This window comes from Halyomorpha halys, unplaced genomic scaffold (genome assembly GCF_000696795.3).
Source record: "Halyomorpha halys isolate HHAL.00 unplaced genomic scaffold, Hhal_1.1 Scaffold389.1, whole genome shotgun sequence".
Taxonomy (NCBI): domain Eukaryota; kingdom Metazoa; phylum Arthropoda; class Insecta; order Hemiptera; family Pentatomidae; genus Halyomorpha; species Halyomorpha halys.
Window position 1 is genome coordinate 461,515 of NW_027109532.1, and position 9,978 is coordinate 471,492.

The 9,978-nt window shown below is 28.9% G+C and overlaps 1 protein-coding gene across 1 annotated transcript in view; it reads left to right on the top strand.

Annotated features, from left to right (window-relative positions):
* Positions 1-9,978, top strand: part of PMCA (plasma membrane calcium-transporting ATPase 3) — a 728,428-nt gene that overhangs the window by 216,041 nt on the left and 502,409 nt on the right. Inside the window, exon 3 of the mRNA XM_067047708.1 lies at positions 3,579-3,644. The gene's annotated coding sequence lies outside the window, so the exon portion shown is untranslated. The remainder of the gene's footprint in view (positions 1-3,578; positions 3,645-9,978) is intronic.

Here is a 9,978-nt window from a genome sequence, read left to right on the forward strand (position 1 = left end):
GTACGAAACTGAAATTACATAATTAAGGCGGTTACATGTCTAGGATTTATAGGATATGGATATCTAGCAATATGGGACTGGCAGACAGCAAATGTTTCGTTAAAATTGACCAATCGGATGTGCTAGCTTATTGAATCGATCTTAGTTTGTTTAGCATTTTCCCAAAAACGGATCAAGTGATTATGATTAAACTCGGCAAATCAACATGCAATTAAGTTCTCTTTACTATCAAAACTTAAGATACCATTTTTTTTTTTTAGAATGCATTTATTGTTATTTACAACTATATAAAAATATATACAACAAGTAAATTTGCTGTAGGTGATATAGTGACATGATACAAACATGTGGAGAATCTACGTATTGATATAACTCCAATAACATTTCTAGAGGGATGATCTTTTCAGACGCCAAGGAGGATTATTACGTAATGAAGGAGAAGCCAGGCTAGAAACAAATAAGTTTGGGTGGTTGGGAAGTTTATTGTGGAAGGATTGGTATCTGGTTCTGGCCAAATCGGCAACATATGGGACATTCAGGTCCCGATGGATGACTTGATTTGTGACGAAGTAAGAAGCATTAAGGATTTTGGAGTGTAAGGATTGGATTTGGCAGGAATTCGATAAATTCTTCAGTTTTAGTTTCAGTTTCATTTTTTTAAATTTTTATAAGACTTATATAACTATAATATATAATAATAAAAGAATAGTAGCATAAAATATATAGACGAAGCTAGAATGAATTAAACAGTAAATTTTCATTTAAATAATTAATAAATATGAGTTTGGGTCTTTCAAAATGCTCTTGTATGAACATTCTAACTCAAATATGAAACTGATATTGCATACTTAGAGCATGTATGTATGGGATATGATTGCAAATTTTTTGGTAAAATCGACCGACTAGAATCACTTTGAAGAATCAATTTTGCATTTTTTTACGATTTTCCCAAAAATTTCTTTAGCGATTTTGATTAAACTCGGTAAATCGTAGAATTAGGTACTCTTCAATATCAGATAGGTCTTGTCCTCATTGAAACAGTTTTACGGGCCTCAGCTGACGCCGTAAATTACACATTACTTAGATATAACTAAGTTCTTTATTATTAAGGATGAAAATACGTTTCATATAGAAAAGTGAAAGTAAAACCTGACTATTGACATAAAAATTATGGAAATATGAAAATTCTCAATTTTCTCAAGTGTATCCATTGTTTATTATTACCAAAAATAAGAGATTTTTAATATTTCAAATAAAATAAATCAAAAGTACTTAAAAATTAGGCATTTAAGTTCTAAATAAAAGAAAAATGTTTCTTAGACTTGTTATTTTTTTAATAACAAACTTTTATTTTTCTGTTAATATAAAACTTCGTATTTTATCGAGGTTCAAATAATGAGTAAAATTTTCCGGCCAATAATCTAGCTTAACAAATGGTAAGAAAGCTACTTTTATCCTATAGTTATGCATCAATTTTTTTAATATTTTGTATTTATACATTGTTTATTACTATTAAAATTTGAATTGTTATATATTTTAAATAAACAAAGTTTCAAACTATTTCAAACTTGGTTGATATCGAAGAACACAAATTTTTACAGTGACTGAGTTTAATAACAATTAATGAAGCCGTTTTTTGTCGATGTTAAGAAAAAGGTGAATTTTAAGAAAATTATAGCAGAGCTTTATTTGTTAGTTGTTTATTATTACAATTAGCGTCCCTCCCTGCCCCTCGCTAGGTACGCGCATGGATACCAACATTTTTTTATTATACCTCATTTATAAATACGAGCATATCGATGTGATAAGGCTATTGATTTTATATGGGGTGGAGACCACATGCCTACCCAACTTGGAAAAGCTGCTAAGAATAGGAAGGAGGATCTTAAGAAAAATCTATGGGCCTAGGAAAACACAAGAAGGTTACAAGCGAAGATCTAACGAAGAGATCTACAGAAAAATCAAAGACCTGGAAACCGAGATAAGAATCAGAAGACTGATGTTCTATGGGCACATGAAAAGGATGAAGGAGGAAAGATTGAACAAAAAGATTTTTAAAAAAATGTTTAGCTACAAAAACATGGGACGATGCACGAGGCAAATAAGAGAAGAATTAAAGATTCTTAAAATGTCAGATACCGACTGTCTAGATAGAGACACATACAGGAAAACACTGAAAAATCATGCAATATTGGAAGAGGAAAAAGGAAGGTTAAGTAGTCCGAAGAAAGAAAAGAAAGGCAGACTTCTAAAGAAGCCTAACCAATAATATTCGCATGATCCTTAGTGGTCGGTACTGATTTAAAAAAAAAAATTCATACTTCAATTTAGATTTTCCTCAATATATATATTAAAATTATTCAACTACATCAGAAACTCAGATAATGTATCTGCTTGGGAAGATGTTTAGTGAGCTCAAACATATAACACCTTAAGTAATATTTATATCTTAATATCTTAATCCTTTTTTTTTTGATTCGAGGAAATGTTTCTTAGCCTTGAATTCACTCATGATTCCTCAGTTTCGTTTTAAATTCCGTTCGTTTGACACGCCACTCGACAATCATGAAAGTTACGGGTAATTTTTGAAAACGATCACTTCCAGCACTGATTACCAGCCCGCGTTTGTTTTGAAATATCCGAAATATGTATTGTAAGCTTCGCAAGGAAACAGTTTTTGAGTAATATAGATTTTAGTCTTTAAGTTTGGTCTGTGGTGTGTCAAGAGTTGTTCACGTTTATTTGATATGCTTTATTCGAATTGCCTATCAAGATTAGATAAGTTAGAACAAATATGTGTTCCTTAGTGTTTGCCTTGCAAATATTATACAGAAGTGAATAAGAAATGATTGATAAGAAACTAAAAATGTCAAATACCATAATTTCCATTTGAAAGTCAAAGAACTTGACATATTTGAGGCGATGAATCACACCGGGATCAAGAGATACTTCCATAATTTGCTATAATATACGGTTCTATTTCTAACGGAACAAAAGTTCGAACTTACAATGAAACTTGCATTTCAAAATTTATTTATTCCTATAAACACTTTGTCAAAGGATGATTTTTCAGTAATACACCTCAAAGGATTATTTTGGCCTTCCCAGGTATCAATTTATTTATTTGTTCAATAATAATAATTTACGTATTACTATTATTATTTGTTTATTCAGAATTAAATATTTGAATTAAAAAAATGTTATTTATTATAATGTCGCCGATTTGGCCAGAACCAGATAGCAATCCTTCCATGATAAACTTTCCAACCCAAACTTACTTGTCTAATCTGGCTTCTTATACATTACCTGATAACCTCCTAGGCGTCTAAAAAGAACATGGCCTCGAGATCTCTAGAAATGTTGTTCGAGTTCCATCAATGGGTAGATTCTCCACGTGTCTGTATCATGTACAGTTGCTGATATCAATAAAGAAATTAAAATAAAAAAAATATTACTATATAAGTTACTATTTTAAAAAATATGTAAGGTTTGTTTACTTATAGTTTTTAGCTATATGATTTTTTTATATAGTCATTATAGTTTTTTTTTAAAATTTTTAAAACCACTTTTATTTTTAGGTGAGTTTACAAAGCAGCCTTGTAATACGCCCTACGATGCCTAACTAGTACAACACATCTTGGAAAGTAAGCATAAATCAAATATATTTTTATTTACTGATTTATATAGTTTTTTAATGTAAATAATTAGAACTAGAGCCCTGTGGGAAAAAAAGTCAGTTATTTCACCCATTTTGTATTATTGATTTAATGAACACTACGTATAATTAGAAATTGAAATCGATAAGTCTGCAGAGTACAGTTAGGGGGAATACTTGGTGGATGTTTTAAACTTGAATACCTACCAAACTAGAAAACCTAATAGAAAATCATTTGAAGTACAGTACATTTTCTAAAATATGAGCTCTAGTAGAGCTATAATAGTTCACGAGATACAGTCCTTCAAAAAGTAAAGCAAAATTTCGTGAATTATTTACTGAAAAATAAAGTCTAGTTAATTTATTGTGAGAAATCTTTATTTCAAGAATTATGAGACGTACATATGTCCATTAACACTCAAATTAAAGCTATTTTAATGTGCTATTAAGTAGTTTATGACGTTTATATAATATTTGCATATAAACATGAATTTTGAAGAAGAGGTTTTTATTTATATTTTCCAAAATAATTTCACAAAATGTTGATTTCTAGTTGTTCAGACACATTTTATTTAATTATGAAAAACTATATCTCAGGAACTATTATCTTCCAGCAATCAAATTAAAGACAGTTTATTATACTATAAAGTAGTTTATAAGGTTTATCTTCGATGGGATAGTATATACTCGTATTATGGTATTTGCATATGAATATATAAATTTTGCATATGAAATTTTGTCCGAATAGCTAGAATCCAATTTATTTTAGCAAATATCTTGAAAACTACTAGTATTAAGAAGATAAACGTCAAAAATAACTTTATAGCACATTAAACTAGCTTTGATTTGAGTGCTTACATCTGTATGTCTAATGGTTCCTGAGATTATGAGATTCTCAATAAATTCATTTAGTACTGCTTTTTAAGTACATTTTTATGCAATGTTATTTTAAAAAACTGAATCTCGGGAACTACTGAACGTAAACAGGTCTATTAGGGCTCACATTTTAATGAATTTACTCTACTTTAGTGATGTTTTATTAGATTTTTTAGTGTTGCTGGTACTTTTAACGTTATAGAGCTCCGAATGATGAATTTTTTTTAAACGTTTTGAAACAACCGCCCTTTTTTTTTTTCCATAACTATACTTGACAGACTCATCAATTTCGTCTAGTGATAAGGCATAGTTTTCAGTAAAGATATAGAAAATTGGTGTGAAATAACTGACCTTAATGACTAAATGATTAAAATATTTTATGTGGTCCTATAACAATAATTTATCAAGTCATCTTTGGGATATAATTTTTAATATTCTAGAGCCTGTTGAACAGATTCGATACTTAGGACTCCATCTTGAATAGGGGCTTACTTGGAATCCACACACAAGACTGAAACGACAAGAAACTGCTCGTAGATTCCGATTGCTACAACACTTACTTGACAAACGCTCTAAACTTCCCATTCACTACAAAAATTAGTATACACTACAATAATCAGACCAATTTGGACATATGGAATTGAGCTCTGGGGCTCCACCAAACCATGAAATTCTTCCCGCATCCAATCGTGACAATCCAAAATCCTACGTAAAATCCTTGATGCTCCTTATTACGTCACAAATAAACTCATTCATAAAGACCTTAACATCCCATTCGTTGCAGATTTGACCCAAACCAGATGTGCGTCTTTTCATTCCAAACTCCTTAACCATCCTAACCCATTAATTCTTAATCTTTCATCCTTAACAATCCCTGATAATCCTCCGAGGCGTCTGAAAAAAGATGGCCACGAGACCTTATAGTTTAAATTAATGTTTGAAGTACCACCAATGGGTGGTTCCTTCCCAAGATTTTCAAGTGTATATGAAACATACTACATATTTACCTATTGTATTATTTTGTACAGTTGTAAATTACAATAAATAAATAATTTTAAAAAAATATATATTCTAGTAAAATTGCAAGTTAGCCTGAAAGTAACTGTAAACTAATTTCTTTCAGTGGATTCTAATGCAGAAATATTTGCAAAAGACAATAGTAAAAAGTTTACCACTACCTGAGGGTGCGTACGTCTAATATTCCTGATATTTCAAAATGCCCCCCGTAAATTTTTAACGTTATAACTAATGAATTACAGACAACCCCAAACTATGTAAGTAAGTAAAATTTAAAGAACTAAATTGTGAAAATTTGGTATATAACAAGATGTGTAAGGAGGTTATGTCATCTTTAACTTCTAAGGTAAACATAATGTTACCAAAATAAGGTATCCAGAGCCCACATAGTGAAATGCATTTTTGTTTATATCTAGAAACCCATTCACAATAAAAAGATTTAACGTTTTTTCTTTATTATTGACTATTATGTATCAAGAAGTGAAATTTTTACCTGTTAAAAGTTTCTGCTTTTGCTATTATATTTCTGTACACTCCCGTCAAAAACATTTTTTTTTTGGAGGAGAAAGTAATTTTTCAAGAGCTAACACGCATTTTCTGTTATAAATTAAATTAAATGTCCTCCTAGACTCTACAACAGGACTAGTAAATGTTTTTGAAATGTAGTTGTAGAATTATGCCTTATCATGTCGGCTTATTTCATTCATAAAAAAAAAAAAAATTCACTCGTATTTGATTCAATGCTTAATAGGCTAACAACTACAGAGCACACGATAAAAAGTAGTTCCTTCTTTTAAAGTAGAGTAAATTTCTTAATTTTGAGCTCAAATAGAACTTGTTGCGTTCAACATTTTCCGAGATATTTTTCAAACACCATTATTTTTTTCCGAATAACGAGGAACAGCAATTCGTGAATATATTTTGGCCAATATTATGAAAACTAGTAATCCTAGGAAAATAATTATCATAAACTCTATATTCAATGAGCTTCAAATTGAACCCCGATAAAATTCTTTACATTAATTATTTTAGGAGATATAGTTTTTCAAACACCAGTATCTTTTCCCAAACATATCGGTCGTCAATAAATTATTTCATAATGAGATTAAATATAATAATTCTTATATATTTTTATTCCTGCTGCGTAGCTTATTAATAACTTAACTAGATTTTGGCATTAAGCAACCTAAATTGGAAGTGAGTCATATCTTGAAAAGCTCGATATCTCAAGAATTATTTGATTTTGAGATATCTATTACGGCATTTTAAGCTCGTTAAATACAGCGTAAGTAATAATGAACATCACCGTAGTATCGATATATCTGCTAAAATACATCTACATAGTATAATTTCTGGTTGTTTGGTAAAAATATTGAAGTTTAAAAAAATTTATCTAGGAAAATATTGGAGGTAAAGATTTCTATTAGTGCTCAATTTAAATATCTTTAAATACAATATAAAGTAGTTCATAATAAATAACTCCGTAAGAGTAGCAGTTTCCATGATATTTTTCTAAACATATTCACATAGTGTTGATCTCTCATTGTTAGGTAGAAATTTTTATGTTAAAAAAATGTATCTAGGTAATTATTGAACGTACAGGTTGCGTTCAATAATTACGTTAAATTAGTGGTCAATTTAAAACTCGTTAGATACAATATGAAGTAGTTCATAATGAACAACTCCGTGGGAGTAGTATTTTCCATGATTTTGCCTAAAATTCACATGGTGTCGATTTCTCGTTGTTTGGTAAAAATATGTATCTAGGATAATATTGGAGGTAATGATTTCTACAATGTACACACAATAGATATAGTTCTTTATATTCACAATAAAGTAGTTTACAATAAACATCTCCGTTTTAGTTGCAGTTTAAATGATATTTGTCGAAATAAAATCACATAATAATTTTTTATTATTTAAAAATAAAAAAAATATTGGTTTAGAAAAAACTTCATCTCGGTAATAATTGGACATATAGAACTCAAATTAAATATTGCTAAATGCACTATAATTAGTACAAAGTGTTTTAGCTGCTTGTAATACTTTTAGAGTTATTGGTAACAAACCTAAGAATATGCGGCGGATATTTAAAAAAAATTGTAATAGCTACGGACCCTCAGGGGTGGTTAAATTTTTACCACCATATTTTTCAAAGATTTTTACAGAGGACTCCGTTGACAAAAAGTAATTTTACACTTACTTCCAAGTACAGCTAAATTTTAAGCTATTTTTACTGGACTATAAACAGAATCTATTAATTGTTCCTGATTAGGGCTGATTGAAATAAATAATAAGAATAAATCTTTCTTTCTTATTACCAATTAATTAATTATCTTACTCAACCAGATAATAATTAGAAGTTGATCAACGATTAGGATCGGTGAAGAGAACACAAATTATAATTAAAACTTACTTAATATTTGATCCAAAATTTTGGCCTAAATTTGAAGTCTTAACCAGGACTATGTAAAATAAGAAAAAAATATAGGAATATGAAGAAACAAGGAAAAAAAACACACCATAGCAAGAAAATGTCGGCACTTATCAGCACTTACACCACTTCATTGATGTGATTTAAATTTTCTTTTTACATATTTATAGTTTTTAAATAGTAGGAACATAATACTTAAATAACAAAACTTACTCCTTAAAAAGAAAAAGCGATGGATAAAAAATATTAATACAAAAATAAATAAATAATAAAATAATTAAACATAAAATATAAATGATGGAGAAATGAACAATTAATACACGTATGACAAGGAAACTACAACATTACTTCATCGGCCTAAATTACCTAATATTGACGAATCGGACTTCATCTTTATTAATATGTACAATTACAACTAAAACTTGAAGCTGCTGTAAACTTATTCTTATCAAACAATTTTTTTTTTTTACAGCCCCCTTTTCTTCTATTCCATCACTGTTTCGTTTCGATTCAAATAAATACATATACCATGGAGATCTTTTTATACTTTCTTGTGTGAAATAATACATCACACTATAATTTAAAAAGTATTTTATATTATAGCATCTTCCTTAGTGGGTAATTCCTAAATCCTAATGATTCATAGAAAAATCTCTAAAATTAAAAAAAAACATATAACCATACACCTAAATATACAAGGGAAGTTACAGTGTAGGTTACAATCTTTCAGCATAGCTATTAAATAAGTACCCGTTTTTTACATTTAACATGATAGTCTAATTAATGTTCATTTGAAAGTTTTCTAATAAGTAGGGGCCACAGACAAAATAATAAAAGATAGAAACTACAAAGAAAATGATCCATTATAAAATACTTTAAAACAGAAAAAAAAAAACATAAGAAAACTTCTTTGATAGATAAATATATACTAAAACGATAAAAGAATAATTTAATGAGAAAATGAATTAAACTTAAAACATACTGGTTGTTTACAGATTTTTTACAAATAAAATTAACCTACAGAGCTCTGGTTAAGAAAAGAATATTAATAAATAACAAGCGATTAAAAGTGACTATTAGTCAAGATTATAGATAGAGATGATGAAATAGAGGTGAAATAAACTGGCGATATGTAGAACAGACTGAAGATAGGTGAAGGAAATAAAAAAAAAAAAAGCTGCACATATTAGGTAAGAGATAACAAACACTGTTATCTCTAATCCAAAGAGGTTGCCACTGCAGTAGGTAGGAATAACCTCTGCTGACAATAACTTACTTAAAGAGATTTATAATATTGAAATATATTTGCAGAAATTTAATGATGCATGGTTTAAAGTTGTAAGGGTGAAATGAATGGAAATAATAAAGGTTATTAAAGTGAGTTTGGAATTTATCAAATTGAGGTAATAGAAAAAATGTGGCCTGAAACAATATATTTCAAGATTCTTCATTGTCATAGTAATTATAAATTATAATAATTCTTATACTCTTATGGATCTAGGGTTCTTATAACACTTCTTGTGTATAGTGTTTATTTTTTTTGACATAACATGTTCGTTATCTTGTTTATGACTGAGCCTTTATGAAGATTTGTAGTTTAAGCCAAAACGTTGGCACAAATAATAGATAAGTTTTAATTATAATTTGCGTTTCCATCACTACTCCTTGTTTTAAATTTATGATATAAATATAAACACTGTTCAGTAATTGGTTTATGTTGAAATATTTATATTGGTGGAACAGCATTGAATAATTTCTATACAGAGAGAAATACTTTATTTATCTAGTGGGGCTACCCTAATATATTGGATTCAGGCACAGGGTAAATTTTATTAAACAATTGGTTGGGAAATATACAGTAGAGCATTATTTAGACTTCGATAATTAATTCAGGCGGAGACCAACTAATTAAATTTACTATATAAAAAATTTAATTTAGCAAGCATAACGGGTCAAAGGGTAAGCATTAAAAAATATGCATATTATGCATATATAT